A 5,000-nucleotide genomic window follows, 5' to 3' on the forward strand; every position below is an offset into this window, starting at 1 on the left:
TGGAGAAGGACCGTCGGGCACGGCGGGGGACCGCAGCGCGCCCCTGCTCGCTCTCGCGACGTGTTTGGCCCTGCCGAGCCTCGCGGCTCCCTGGGTTTTCGGACCCCTGGGTGGGCTGCCGGAGCCGCTCGACCTCGCAGGGCGGAGATCTCGGCCGGCTGGCCCCACGGCGCGGAGGGCCGGGCACGCGCCCGGGCCCCCCCCCAAAGGAGGAAAGTCCCAATCGGCCCCAGGATCCGGGGACGCGAAGAGGAAGAGGGACCCGATCCGCCTGAACGCCAGACGCCCCCTGCGGTCGGGGGCGCCGGCCCGCGAAGGACCCTTCCCGTCGCGAACGTGAGCGCCACATCGATCGGAAGGCGAGAGAGGAGCGGGCCCCCCCTCCCTCCGGGGGGCGCCGACAGTCGGAGTTCGCATCCCGGCCACCGGGCCTGCACCGGGGGTGCGAGGGGACGACGGGGTCCCCGGAGGAAAAGAGCCGGAAAAGGGGGGGCTCGGGGGGGCCGGGGGCCGCCCCACCTGCCAACGTGCCCCTGTCCCCCCTCACAAGATCGGGTACAACGCGCAGATTGGTCCCCGAGGCTCATCTCTGGTTCTCACAGGTTCCGAAAAACCTGTTCTCAGAAATCTCCTCGCACCCGTCAAAATGAACTAGTCGAAAAATCCAACCGCCAATTTAGGGGGACCAATCTGAAATCCTATCCGACCTCCTGGTTCTCTCGGTCGGCCGAGGGCACTTTTGGCGACCCCATCCGGACTTCCGTGAGACTGCCGGCCATCAGGTCAACCCGTCACTTTGAATGGGGTTGACCTGATGGCCGAGCAGGGACTTAGACATTTTTTCAGCCTTTTCCTCGGGGTTGACCTGGTGTCCCGGGGGGACTTAGACATTTTTTTCAGCCTTTTCCTCCGGGTTGACCTGGTGTCCCGGGGGGACTTAGACATTTTTTCAGCCTTTTCCTCCGGGTTGACCTGGTGTCCCGGGGGGACTTAGACTTTTTTTCAGCCTTTTCCTCCGGGTTGACCTGGTGTCCCGGGGGGACTTAGACTTTTTTTCAGCCTTTTCCTCCGGGTTGACCTGGTGTCCCGGGGGGACTTAGACATTTTTTTCAGCCTTTTCCTCCGGGTTGACCTGGTGTCCCGGGGGACTTAGACTTTTTTTCAGCCTTTTCCTCCGGGTTGACCTGGTGTCCCGGGGGGACTTAGACTTTTTTTCAGCCTTTTCCTCCGGGTTGACCTGGTGTCCCGGGGGGACTTAGACTTTTTTTCAGCCTTTTCCTCCGGGTTGACCTGGTGTCCCGGGGGGACTTAGACTTTTTTTCAGCCTTTTCCTCCGGGTTGACCTGGTGTCCCGGGGGGACTTAGACATTTTTTTCAGCCTTTTCCTCCGGGTTGACCTGGTGTCCCGGGGGGACTTAGACTTTTTTTCAGCCTTTTCCTCCGGGTTGACCTGGTGTCCCGGGGGGACTTAGACATTTTTTTCAGCCTTTTCCTCCGGGTTGACCTGGTGTCCCGGGGGGACTTAGACATTTTTTTCAGCCTTTTCCTCCGGGCTGACCTGGTGGCCGAGCGTCTCGCCGTCCGCGGCCGGAGCTAGAGATGCCCCCCCCCCCAGGCCAGCCTGCGAAGCCGCGGCCAGGATCGGGCCCCTGGAAGTCTGACTAAAAATTTTCACCGACCCCAAAAACGGTTAGGGGGGGCCTCATAAAGCCTCCGGAGCGAAAAAAAAAAAAACGGAAAAAAGGATCGGGCCCACCCGAGGCAGGGGAGTCAGTAAGGGAAAGGGGACGAGGCGGCCCGGAGCCGGGTGCCCGGAGCCGGGTGCCGGCGGCCAGGATCGGGCCCCTGGAAGTCTGAAAAATTTTTTTCACCGACCCCCAAAGTGGTATTGGGGGGGGCTCATAAAGCCTCCGGAGCGAAAAAAAAAAAAAACGGAAAAAAGGATCGGGCCCACCCGAGGCAGGGGAGTCAGTAAGGGAAAGGGGACGAGGCGGCCCGGAGCCGGGTGCCCGGAGCCGGGTGCCCGCGGCCAGGATCGGGCCCCTGGAAGTCTGAAAAAAATTTTTTCACCGACCCCCAAAGTGGTGTTGGGGGGGGCTCACGAAGCCTCCGGAGCGGAAAAAAAAAAACGGAAAAAAGGATCGGGCCCACCCGAGGCAGCGGAGTCAGTAAGGGAAAGGGGACGAGGCGGCCCGGAGCCGGGTGCCCGGAGCCGGGTGCCCGCGGCCAGGATCGGGCCCCTGGAAGTCTGAAAAAAAAAATTTCACCGACCCCCAAAGGGGTGTTGGGGGGGGGCTCACGAAGCCTCCGGAGCGGAAAAAAAAAAACGGAAAAAAGGATCGGGCCCACCCGAGGCAGGGGAGTCAGTAAGGGAAAGGGGACGAGGCGGACCGGAGCCGAGTGCCTACGGCCATACCGGACGGAAGGCCCCCGATCCCGTCCGATCTCGGAAGGTAAACCGTCCCGGGCCTGGCTAGTACTTGGATGGGTGACCGCCTGGGAATCCCAGGTGCCGTAGGCAGCTTTTCCCGCTGCGAGCCAGCTCTCTCCTTTTCTGGGGAACAAGGGCAGGGTCGCCCTGCCAGGGGCCCTGGGGCTGAAGTCCCTGCCGGCCACCAGGTCAACCCGGAGCCTGCCCCTCTGCGGCCAGCAGGTCAACCCCATACCGGCAGGGGGTTGACCTGGTGGCCGGGAAGCAGAGCGGCCAGCAGGTCAACCCCATACATTCAGCGGGTTGACCTGGTGGACGGGAAGGAAAGCGGCCAGCAGGTCAACCCCATACTTTCAGCGGGTTGACCTGGTGGCCGGGAAGGAAAGCGGCCAGCAGGTCAACCCCATACATTCAGCGGGTTGACCTGGTGGCCGGGAAGGAAAGCGGCCAGCAGGTCAACCCCATACATTCAGCGGGTTGACCTGGTGGCCGGGAAGGAAAGCGGCCAGCAGGTCAACCCCATACATTCAGCGGGTTGACCTGGTGGCCGGGAAGGAAAGCGGCCAGCAGGTCAACCCCATACATTCAGCGGGTTGACCTGGTGGCCGGGAAGGAAAGCGGCCAGCAGGTCAACCCCATACATTCAGCGGGTTGACCTGGTGGCCCGAAAGCAAACCGGCCACCAGGTCAACCCGGAGCCTGCCCCCGCGGGCAGGGGCCAAGCGGACCCCCCTCCGCCCGGGCTTGCCCTGCTCCGAGCCGGGGCTTAATCCCCGTCCGGCCACCAGGTCAACCCGGAGCCTGCCCCTCTGCGGCCAGCAGGTCAACCCCATGCCGGCAGCGGGTTGACCTGGTGGCCGGGAAGGAAAGCGGCCACCAGGTCAACCCCATACTTTCAGCGGGTTGACCTGGTGGCCGGGAAGGAAAGCGGCCACCAGGTCAACCCCATACTTTCAGCGGGTTGACCTGGTGGCCGGGAAGGAAAGCGGCCAGCAGGTCAACCCCATACATTCAGCGGGTTGACCTGGTGGCCGGGAAGGAAAGCGGCCAGCAGGTCAACCCCATACATTCAGCGGGTTGACCTGGTGGCCGGGAAGGAAAGCGGCCAGCAGGTCAACCCCATACATTCAGCGGGTTGACCTGGTGGCCGGGAAGGAAAGCGGCCAGCAGGTCAACCCCATACATTCAGCGGGTTGACCTGGTGGCCGGGAAGGAAAGCGGCCAGCAGGTCAACCCCATACATTCAGCGGGTTGACCTGGTGGCCGGGAAGAAAAGCGGCCAGCAGGTCAACCCCATACATTCAGCGGGTTGACCTGGTGGCCGGGAAGGAAAGCGGCCAGCAGGTCAACCCCATACATTCAGCGGGTTGACCTGGTGGCCGGGAAGGAAAGCGGCCAGCAGGTCAACCCCATACATTCAGCGGGTTGACCTGGTGGCCGGGAAGAAAAGCGGCCAGCAGGTCAACCCCATACATTCAGCGGGTTGACCTGGTGGCCGGGAAGGAAAGCGGCCAGCAGGTCAACCCCATACATTCAGCGGGTTGACCTGGTGGCCGGGAAGGAAAGCGGCCACCAGGTCAACCCCATACAGGCAGCGGGTTGACCTGGTGGCCCGAAAGCAAACCGGCCACCAGGTCAACCCGGAGCCTGCCCCCGCGGGCAGGGGCCGGCATACCCCCGTCCGTCCGGGGTCGCCCTGCCCCGGGCTCCGGGCTTAAGTCCCGAGCGGCCACCAGGTCAACCCGGAGCCTGCCCCCGCGGGCAGGGGCCGGCGGACCCCCGTCCGTCCGGGGTCGCCCTGCCCCGGGCTCCGGGCTTATTCCCCGTCCGGCCACCAGGTCAACCCGGAGCCTGCCCCCGCGGGCAGGGGCCAGGCGGAGCCCCGTCCGTCCGGGGTCGCCCTGCCCCGGGCTCCGGGCTTAAGTCCCGAGCGGCCACCAGGTCAACCCGGAGCCAGCCCCCGCGGGCAGGGGCCGGCGGAGCCCCGTCCGTCCGGGGTCGCCCTGCCCCGGGCTCCGGGCTTAATTCCCGTCCGGCCACCAGGTCAACCCGGAGCCTGCCCCCGCGGGCAGGGGCCAGGCGGACCCCCGTCTGTCCGGGGTCGCCCTGCCCCGGGCTCCGGGCTTAATTCTCCTCCGGCCACCAGGTCAACCCGGAGCCTGCCCCCGCGGGCAGGGGCCAGGCGGAGCCCCGTCCGTCCGGGGCCGCCCTGCCCCGGGCTCCGGGCTTAAGTCCCGAGCGGCCACCAGGTCAACCCGGAGCCTGCCCCCGCGGGCAGGGGCCAGGCGGATCCCCGTCCGTCCGGGGTCGCCCTGCCCCGGGCTCCGGGCTTAATTCTCCTCCGGCCACCAGGTCAACCCGGAGCCTGCCCCCGCGGGCAGGGGCCAGGCGGAGCCCCGTCCGTCCGGGGTCGCCCTGCCCCGGGCTCCGGGCTTAATTCTCCTCCGGCCACCAGGTCAACCCGGAGCCTGCCCCCGCGGGCAGGGGCCGGCATACCCCCGTCCGTCCGGGGTCGCCCTGCCCCGGGCTCCGGGCTTAATTCCCGTCCGGCCACCAGGTCAACCCGGAG

General features: G+C 65.9%; 1 non-coding gene across 1 annotated transcript; it reads left to right on the forward strand.

The window, feature by feature from the left end:
• The first annotated feature begins 2,402 nt into the window (after window positions 1–2,402).
• LOC141979863 (5S ribosomal RNA) lies at window positions 2,403–2,521 on the forward strand. The gene has a single exon (XR_012637251.1). It is a non-coding gene; the product is annotated as a 5S ribosomal RNA (ribosomal RNA).
• Window positions 2,522–5,000: the final 2,479 nt, after the last annotated feature.

Source organism: Natator depressus, chromosome 28 (assembly GCF_965152275.1).
Source record: "Natator depressus isolate rNatDep1 chromosome 28, rNatDep2.hap1, whole genome shotgun sequence".
NCBI lineage: Eukaryota > Metazoa > Chordata > Testudines > Cheloniidae > Natator > Natator depressus.